A 10,861-nucleotide genomic window follows, 5' to 3' on the forward strand; every position below is an offset into this window, starting at 1 on the left:
TGGGTGAGCTAAAATTCACGGTTTCACAGACAATATCTGTATTAATTTTCTTACTATTGGGGCTGCATGCGCAAGTCTATATGTAAAAGCACGAATGCGCGTAGATTTATTTGTACTGTACATTTGGTTTGTTCAACCCTTACTGTTCACCAGGCTTTTTTTTTTTTGTTGCATTCTGTGCTTGTTTTGTACGTGCTTATTTGTATTTTCTTTTAAATATTTATTATTTACATGTGCATATACAGTTATACCAACTTAATAATTCTTAAAATATTTTCACAATTATTTGACAATATGCACTGTTCATTGGCTTTTTTTTTATTTTTTTTTTATCCATAGTAAGCTGGTTTTGCTTGTGCTCTTTTAATTTTTTCTTTTAAATATTTATATGTACATACGCAGTTGCACTGACACAACACATTCTTACAATATTTTCACAATTATTGAAGTGTCAATTTTTGAAAGGTCAGAATAAAATAATATAATAAGAAGTTGAGAATTACTACCATCTAAAACTCAAAATACGTAAAGAAAATTTTTGAGATGTTAAAATTTAGTGGAAGTATTTTAGACATTACACAATAAATATTTTAAGAATCATAAGTTTTCATTAGGGTTTAATTGAAATAATAACAATATGGCATATTTTCTATTTTCTAAAATATTAAGGGAAAAATTGTTTGATTTTAAAGTTTAAAGAGTAATGCTATATCCACTACATTTTCACAACAAATTTTATGTGACAATGTATTTTTTATAGATAAAAAAGTGATATCAGTAGTGGGCTCAATATAAAACCAAAAACTTATCATTTAGAATTTATTATAAAAATATTATGGACAAAATAAAATAAAAATATCTATTCGGATCCTAAAAATGAAGGTATTGTGAAAATGTTGTGATATTTTGTTGTATTTTTAGACGTTTTTTTTAGTATAGTCAAATTGGGTGAACCAAAATTCATAGTTTCACATACAATTTTCTTGTGTTGTCTTTTTGTTTTTTTAAGGCATAATTTTAAAACCAGTAATAATTTTTCACCAAAGATTTGCTATGAAAATGTTGTAGACGTAAAAAATAAAATAATAATATCAAACTAAGACCTACCACAGCTGGAAATGAAATAATATTGAAAAAATGTTGTGATATTTTGTTGTGTTCCTAGGATTCTTTTTTGTGTGACATTTTTGTTTTTGTTTTCCTAGGCTTAATTTTTTTGTTTAGTTAAATTTGGTAAGCCAAAATTCATTATTTTATGCATAATTTTCTTCAACTGGCTTTGTATTTGTTTTTTGTTTTTATTTAAAATACATAGTTAAAAGTGGTTAGCCCAGTTTAAAATTAGTAACAATTTACCACCTAGAATTTATTATGAAAATGTTGTTGATGTAACATTACTCTAAAATAAAATAATAAAATATCAAACCAGAACCTACCATAACTAGAAATAAATGGTATTGTAAAAATATCGTGACATTTTATTGTGTTCCTAAACTTATTTTTTGGTTTAGTCAATTTGTTGAATCAAAATTCATTATTTTATGCATAGTATTTTTAGGTTGATTTTTTTTAACACATTGTTTCAAGTTAAAAATACACACATACACACACACATTGTTTTGCACACACTTTCCTCCTTTATGTTTGGGGTAGTTTCTGTAAGTGCACAATTGCACCTGGACCCAAAGACAACTACGGGTTCAGGCCCAATGAGTCTTAGACAATAAAATTTGTAAAGCGTGGGCTTGAAACCTAGGTTAGAAGTGCTGAGAACTTGATAACGGGCTAAGAGTTACAAACACATGTAAATAACAAAAGATAATTGTAAATAGGCCTCCTCGGACGTAAGCTGAGGACTACTTCTGTATTATTTCTATTTCTTACTTAAAAGTTACAATTCTTAGTTTCTTTCTTTGTTGCCGATCTCCCTTCTCTCTGGCCTCCACCCCCCTTAAATACTTCATTCCCTGATACTTTTTGGACAGTGACTAGAAGTTTCAGCCCTACTGTTCAGGGGTCACTTCCCCATTAATGCGGCCAGGGAGGTAGGTGCAGAGCCTTTAATGCGGAGGTGGCAGCCTTTGCTCTTGATATTTTCTTTGACACTGATGCATCTAGAAGGTTCAGGGTGTCCCCCTTTAACCATTAGTCTTTCTAGAGTTGTGCCTTGACCTTCATAATGAAGTTTTGAGTTCTCTTGGATCTGTCCGAGGAGAAGCTCGCCCTCGGCTGTACCCTCGGATCCTCGGCGTATGGGCCAATTCGTAGAGTTTAATTCTGGAGCAGGTCGGCCCTCCATGCTATAGTCCAAAGGCCTATATGCCCATTTGGGTCCTTTTACTCCCCACAGTTTCATTCCCCCCTGAATTAAAGTTGAATAATTTTCTCCTTTATATTTTGTAACTAAGCATATACTTCTATTATTACTCTCTTAGTTAAACTCTAACGAAATCTTATAATTCCTAAAATATTCCATTGTGGAATGTCTAAAATACTCCTACTAAATTTTAATGTCTCAAAAAATTTCTTCATGTATTTTGAATATTATGTGGTAGACTGGTAGTCATGCTTGGAAAGTTAGAATGATGATATATGATGTTCTATTTGTTACCTAAAGAACTCTAATTTATTAGGTTTAAATCTTTTAGACTTATAATTATATTTAATAGAAACTTTGATGACAAATGTTTTTTGTTATTTTGTTATTTTTTAAATTTCTTTTCCTATTTAAAATGGTGTTCATTAAAAATAAGTAAACTAAACATCGTACTTAAACTCATAAAATAAGATTATAAAGAATGAAGTATGAATAACAAAATTTTCATTATAGATGGTTACAAGTATTTAATTTGATGAAGATCTTCAAAAAAGTTGTAGCATATGTCATCATATTCATTGTGAAAGTTTAAATATTGTAGAAAGATAATGACATTCATTATCATTCTTTGTAACATTTTTGGTGAGTAAATATTGCATTTAGTAAATAGGTTTTAAGAAATTTTCAAACTAAATAGATATTCAAATAACTATTTTAAATTTAAGTACATGATTTCATACTTCAAAAAAAAATTCTAACTAAAGGGGCAGCACGTGCCTTGCACGTGCAACCCACGCTAGTTAATATAAGAAAAGAAACAACCGTGAGTGAGTGAGTGACATCAACAACAAGAATATTATAAAGAAAAGATTAAAACTTAAAATTGATTTAAGGTCAGTTTTATATTTATGGTAGACCACTACTTAAATTTGTTGATTAGGAGAACTCAGATCAGATATCCAAGAATTGAGAAATCTAGAAAAAAGAAGGAATTCAGATTTAATTTTTCCCATTTCAGCTGACTGGTTTGAGCTTATCATGCTTGTACTTGCTTGTTACATGTCTGCTCTGGGATACAAATTTGTGATGTAAAATGATTGACATGCCAGTAGCCAGTAGAGGAGCCCAGTAGTGCCAGCCAGCCCACGCGTAAACCAAAACAACAACTAACTTTTTCTCACACAAATTCCCAATACCCGTATCAACCGTTAACTCAACTTAATATTCAAATCAATGGTTTTGATGAGATTAAAAACTAAGCACTCCACTTAGGTATATGGCTGAATATTGAACACTCAGGGCCTGTTTGGTAGAGTGGTTCAAACCTACTCTACCAAATTTTAAACAACTTTATATATATTTTTATACACTTTTTCACCCACACGTATTTCAAAAAACTACAAACAACTTAATTCAAACTCCTCTACTAAATGGGCACTCAGTTATCTTAAAATAATAATAATAATAATACTAATAATAATAAGACATTTGAAGATATTAAAATGGTTTTTCATCATAATTTCCAAGGATTAATTATTTAAATTAGAAAAAAAAAAAAAACAAGATTAACACGCATGAAAATCCAAGAGGGATATTTGAAAAATCACCCATTTTTATGGTCGGCCAAGCCATATGACCATTGTGTACGTGTAACTGTGTAAGTGATTGATTGGCAACATAATTTTGGTTGCAAGTTCAATTAATTCTGAAAAGGGATTTCAAGAATAATTAAAAATAATCCTAACAAATTTCACCAATACCCATTATTATTATTATGCAGGTAAAATATTAAGGGTCTGTTTGGTGAATACGTGAATTTAAACTCACATTTTCACATTTTAAACAATATTACATACATTTTCACACACATTTTCACCCACACGTATTTCAAAAAACTACAAATAACAATTCTCAAATTACTCTACCAAACACCTCCTAAATTTTAAGCATAATATAATCTAATATTTTCTCTTTTATGCCAATTTGAATAGTTAACCATTTGTGAATTAAAAAATAATAAAAATACAAGAGTAGGTGGGCAGACATTGGGTTGTCGCCAATAAAAAAATGGATTTAATAAAAGGATTTTGCTAATGTGTGCCTTAAGGACATATAATAATTATTCATTTTTAGAAAAAAAATTCTCAAAAATTAAAAAAGTATTGATAGCTTTTTCTAAGTGCACATATTAACCAAACCTTTAATAAAAATTAAGTTTCCATAAAATTAAGAAGTACTTGACAGCAAGCAAGTGGGTACAATAAAACAAGCCTTTGTGGTTGAGAGTAAAGCAAGGGAGTACGCTAGTACATCACCTTCAAAGAATTGAAGAAGAAGACTCCAAACCAGATGCAAAAATGTAGATACATAGCATCTACAAAAACGCCAAGAGAGAGAGAGAGAGAGAGAGAGAGAGAGAGAGAGAGAGAGAGAGAGAGAGAGAGAGAGAGAGAGAGAGAGAGTTTGGCTCTTTTTGAACTTTCAACAAATATCACAAAATATTATCCCCTTCTCCTCCTCAACAATTGCCAGTTTTTTTATTTCTTTTTTTTTTTTTTTTAAAGAAGGATTGCCCTTAAAATAAATTTCATTAGCCAATCATCAATGAAATTCAAATTATGTAATTCAAAATCAACCAAAACTTGTTATGTAAGGTGGGTTTGGATAGGAGTCTGCGTCTGGCGTTTCACGTTTGAGATTTTTTTTAAAATTTTTTTTATTTCCTTCCTGCGCACATGTCCCAATAGGAGATAGGATGTAGTGTTCACCATTGTGCGTGAACAGTAACCGCATAGTAGTGCACTGTTTATGTACTTTTCTGATTTTTTAAAATTAAAAATGGGACCCACAATACTATTCACACATTTAAAAATTATTTTGCTACAGTGTTTTCAGTTTTTAGTTTTTATTTTTCAGTTTTCAGCTGTATCCAAACGAACCCGTAGTATGTGCTGTTACTAATAATGTCATCAATAAATTTTGGACTAATGAGTTTACCAAGTATTTAAGTATATCTTTTTATTTAAGTCACACCAAGATGAAGCTGAATTGGTTGAGGTGTGCCGCATTTGGGTGATGAGTGAATATGGTCTTGTTGATTCTTGGACTCAAACATTTTTTGTACCATTGTCAGGTGTTAAGGACTTCTTAGGCTGCACGGGTAGTGGTGAACTTGTGATTACGAAGTGGGTAATCAAGGCTTTTCATTCGACCCTGAGAATCAAAATGAGAAGGATCTTGGAATTCAAAATCTTATACCAGTGGAAGGTCTTTATCCGCTGGTTTTCACGGCTAATCTCGTAAAGAACTTAGTTCTACTCAATGAGTAAACCATAAAGTGCCATCTTTTGAAATTGATAAGTCAGTATTTATAAATAAGATTGAGTGATTGACATGCCATAGCCAACAGTACCAGCCAGCCCACACGTAAACCAAAACAGCAAGTAACTTTTTCTCACTCAAACCAAAACAGCCAGCAGTATCAACCGTTAACTCATATTAAAATTCAAATCAAGAGTTTTGATGAGAGTAAAAACTGAGCCCTCCACTCAGTGATATTACTGACCACTGTAGACTGACTTCAGTGGCAGTATGGGCCGTGTCATGTGTAGCACGCATACAATAACCCAAAATTGAATGAACGGTTATAAACTTATAATCCAAAAATATTAAGAATGTGTTTGGATAGTGTGTCCACGTCCACGTCCACGTCCAGCGTCTGGGCTCCCTTTTTTTTTTTTTTTTTTTTTTCCTTCTCAGCTGCAGTTGTTGACCAAGTCTTCCGTAAACAGTGCATTCGTGCACTGTTTATGGATCCACAAATTTCACTTTTCAGCCACTTTTTCATTAAAAATGGGTCCCGCGGTACTATTCACACATTTTAAAATTATTTTGCTACAGTGTTTTCAGTTTTCAGTTTTCAGCAATAAGTTCTATCCAAACAGACCCTAAGTCTCAATCTAACAAGGACAATTACATTCTACAGATCAAAATATCTTTCCATATCTCAAATGGCTCTCTTGACTCTCTTCAGTTTTCACTTCGGAATCAAGTCTCAGAGGTCAGATTGAATGCTCCGTGTCAGTGGTCATGGGCCTCATGGCTTCACCTTCACTCTCTTCACTTCTTCAGTCTCAGTTCTCTACTTGGCTCTCTCAAACTCTTAGTCTCACTTCTCTATTTGGTATTTTGGTTCACTCTTCAACAATCCTCAAACTGATTCTCCAAATCCAAACCCTAGTCACCTCCAATGCCATAGCTCACTCCCCTCTCTGCCTCCAATGCCTAGCCGCCGCCGCTGCTGTCCACTCCTCTCTCCGTAGCTACCGCCAGTGTCAGTACTACTCTGTTTCTCTAGTCTTACTTTTTTGTTAGTGTCGTTGGTTTCACACTTTCATTTGTTCAAAAGTTAAAATCAAATAAACCCAATGATTTATCCTATGAAACCCTAATTCCTTCCTTCTTGGTTTCATTATAGTCAAACACGGAGAAGAGAAGAGAAATAGTCCGTCCACTGCCGCCTCTTCACCGCCGCTCGATCACTACTGCCTCTTGAAGATTAGCCAACTTAGATCGGTTTTAGATTTGATGTTCTAATTAAATTTGTCTTTTTCCCTGTTCTTGATTTGCTGTTGTTGCTCTGATTTTAGATTTGTTGTTCTAATTAAATTTTTTTCTAATTTTAGATTGTGCTACCGTTACACTTGAGAGAGAGAAATGAGTTCAGTAGAGAAGGCAGAGAGTAAAGAAAGAGGAATGGAGCTGATTTTTGGGTTTGCTCTCCCAAAAATGACTTTGGCTAGTCTAGTAGTAGTGGGTTTTGTATATGATATCTTTTTGTGTTGTAATGAATTTCTTAACAAGGTGATTTCATATAATAAGCTATCCTTGTGCAGCAACTATGCAATGGTTTAAGTTTGTTCTCTTTTTCAACAGTTTATACAAATTGTATCTAAAATTTAATGTCAATATCTCCATTTATTTCTGTATTTGTTGATCTGGTGGTTTGACATTTGTTCTGAGATTATTGCTTAGTTGCACCTTTTATAATTGTCAATTAACAATTTCTGTTTCAATTTATCAATGTGATAGGATGATGAGCATGTATTTAGTTCTGAAAAAATTGTTAATTATATATTTTTTTTCACAATAATGTCATTGAAGTAAAAGCTTTGTGAGTTAGGTAGAGCCGTGTTTCATGTGTAATTTCACATTAATATTCATTACTACTAGTGTATTTATTGTGATCGCATTAACATATTCTACTTTCATTGTGTTGTTAACAAATGTAAGTTTTTCTAATAGTAGGTAGGCATGGCAAAGAAAGGTAAGAGGAAAGGTACAGGCATTAGTGAGTCTCAAGACTCTCAACTATAAGAAAGTCAGTCAACTAGGCCTTCCTACCATAATGAAGTTTATGAGCAGGAGCTCTCACAAATTCTACGTCCATCATCTGAGCCTTAAACTAATGAAGGAGGACATCAAGCCTCTAATTCCATTATAATAGGCAGTATTACGTTATATACCTTTTTTTTATCGCATTTACTTATATTCATAATTTATGTTGTGATTTGGTTGCACCTTCATTATTGCACTTCCACCAAGGATCTGCATCATGCATAACAGTTCCAAATCCATCATATTTCTATAGCATCATTGCAAGTGGCTGGTTGAGAATGTTGAGATGATCTTACACGTTTCTTTGTTAGAAGTTTGAATTTCATAGTAGTGATCCAATTGATGGTTAAAACTGTTGATTTATTCAAAGAATTAAGAGGACCTTGGTAAGTGATGTAACAAAGAGGATGAAATGAAAAAAGATGTGGGAAATTGATGTACATAGAACAATAACATTAGTATGTTGGGAGTTTTAGACCCATGAATATTTGAGAGATCAACAACAGATGTTAAATGTGATATATGTTTTGTTATTGACTTATTTCACAATATTATTATACAATTCTTTCCCTTATTGGGAGAGCTTATTTTTCTATTCTTTTTTTCTTCCAAATGACAGGAAGAATTAATTTCTTGTGGCACTGGCATTATTTATTAAACAATTGACATAATTCTAGATAATTATGTCAATAGGTACACGTTCTTTATCAAATTTTTATTATTATTTGTTTTATCAAAAGGATATTGTTAACACGTTTGATTTCTATTTTCAGAATTATTAAACCAAAAGCCACTCAAGAGATTACCATTCTTTTTCACCAAAAACTTAATGGAGCTTGGACAACTTTTACAGAATAGCCAAATTCTGAGCTAGAGACTTTATATGCACGTCATAAATGGATGGAGGGAGATTGAGGGGTGAGTATAAATGAAACACGTCATAAATTCTACTCTCTCTCTAACTATTATTTTTTAATATTTTCATAGAAACTACTGTTCTAGTGTATGAATTATGCATGCTGGAGACAAGTTTGGCAAATAAGGAAAACAGAAGTCTAAAATTTTCTTCACTACAGGTTTTATACCAATGGCCAAGTACAGATATGAAATGGTATATTATATTACCATTAAATAGTTTTACATTTTATTATGTATTTACATAGTTTAATAATTTTACCAATGTTTTTTTTTCTTTTAAATATTGCAGTATCTTAAGACGGGCTCTGAGCCTAGCCCCATTGATTGCTTTAAGAAATTTCACACAAAGAAGGATGGTAAAGAATGGGCAACTGATCATGCTAAGACATTATATGTATGCAACTTATACCAAAATTTTAATTTTGTTATCAACTTTAGTTTTTTTTGTTGTTTTAATTATCCACTTGGTTTTTATTTATGTGTAGGAAAAAATGCATGCCATAAAGGCCAAAGCTGTATCTGAAGGTACTAAGACAAATGATTATTAGAGCTTTCGTGAAGTGGTTGGTGAACCAAGTCGTGGTCGTGTTCTTGGCATAGGAATAGGTATTAAGGCTAAGGATGTGTATGGCTTGACTTCATCTGGTAAAGGTTGTAGCAAACATTGCAGAGAAGATTTTACAAAAGAAAAAGAAGATTTGGAGACATGGCTTAGAGAGGAATTGGATTCCAAATTTGCAAAAGTTGTGGAGAAGCTTGAGGAGAAGTTTGCACAAAAGTTGTAGTCGATGGCCATACCACAACAATCTAACATAGATCTAGCTACCACGGTACAATCTCAAACTTATACTTTTGCCTCTTGGATCTTCTACAACTTTATATTGGCTTGTTGTGGTTTACAACTTGCATCTTTTATAATATTATATTATTTTATAGGATTTTACTAATGTGTGTTTTAGGGCACACAATAGTATACTATTTTTGAAAAAAGTTTTATTGAAAATTGAAAAAGCTGTAAAACTTTTACAATTTTCCATAAAATGTTTCTAAAAATAGATAACTTAATGTGTTTCCTTATGGCACACATTAACCGGACCCTATAGGACTATGACACTATCTACTGTTTTGACAGCATTGTATAGGTTTTGTATTTAATTTTGTATATCATATGTGTTTTGTGGTTTACGTTTTTCAAAATTGTTATATTATTTTAATTTATATTTAATTTTGATAGTGGTTTACTATTGTTTATGATATATTATTATATGATTAGATTTGATAGTGGTTTACTGTTTATGATATTTTAATTTATTATTTTGTGGTTTATTGTTGTTTGTGATATTTTATTATATGATTAGATTTGGTATGGTATATGTGTACTTATTTATTGAAGCATTGATACAAATACAAATTCACTTTAATTGTTTCATTTTAACTCATGTTTAATGTTTCTTTTTATTTCTTTTTATTTTTAGGATAGTACTAGCAGAGATGAAGAGGACAACTTAAACAATAACATGGAGGTTGAAAGCAACTTGAAGGGTGACTCAGAGCACTCAGAGGAAGACTGATATAGATCTTGTCATAATTCTAGTTGTTTAAGTGTAAAACAAGGTTTAAATTCTGGATTTCTTTGTATATTTTATATTTTAAAGTTTGAACTTATATGAATTTTTATTTTTCGATGAATCAATTTTTAGTAATTATTGGACTAATGTATCAATTTTTAGTAATTATTGTACTATTGTAACATGATAGTTAAACAAAAATGATATAAAATAAATAAATAATAAAACATTTCAAAAATTTTATAAAATATTACCACTGATGACATAAAAATTTGGTCACAAATAACTTTATAGTGACGACAATGTCTCACAATTAATAGAATAGCGACACACCTTAATGTCGTCACTATTATTCTTAACTAATTGCGAGGGGGTTAAAATCCTTTGTGAATAAATTTTAGCGACGTTATTATTTGTCTTGTCGTTAATTTGAAATTTGCAAATAACTAATTGCGAGGATATAAAGGTCCTCACAAATAGTTATTAACGACGACTACTTCCCCTTACTAAAAATAAGTTGCGAGGGGTTAAAAGCCCTCACAAATAAATTTTAGCGATGCTATTATTTGTCATTATTGCGAAGGTATAAAGGTCCTCACAAGTAATTATTAACGATGTGTTCATTTCTCAAGTCGCAGCTCAACAAGTTCATGAATCAGTG

The 10,861-nt window shown here is 31.6% G+C and overlaps 1 long non-coding RNA gene across 1 annotated transcript; it reads left to right on the forward strand.

Annotated features, from left to right (window-relative positions):
• The first annotated feature begins 8,735 nt into the window (after positions 1-8,735).
• LOC142605501 (uncharacterized) lies at positions 8,736-9,457 on the forward strand. The gene is made up of 3 exons (XR_012839069.1): positions 8,736-8,825; positions 8,922-9,026; positions 9,118-9,457. It is a non-coding gene; the product is annotated as an uncharacterized LOC142605501 (long non-coding RNA).
• Positions 9,458-10,861: the final 1,404 nt, after the last annotated feature.

The sequence above is a fragment of the Castanea sativa genome, chromosome 8 (genome assembly GCF_040712315.1).
Source record: "Castanea sativa cultivar Marrone di Chiusa Pesio chromosome 8, ASM4071231v1".
In the NCBI taxonomy this organism is placed as follows: domain Eukaryota; kingdom Viridiplantae; phylum Streptophyta; class Magnoliopsida; order Fagales; family Fagaceae; genus Castanea; species Castanea sativa.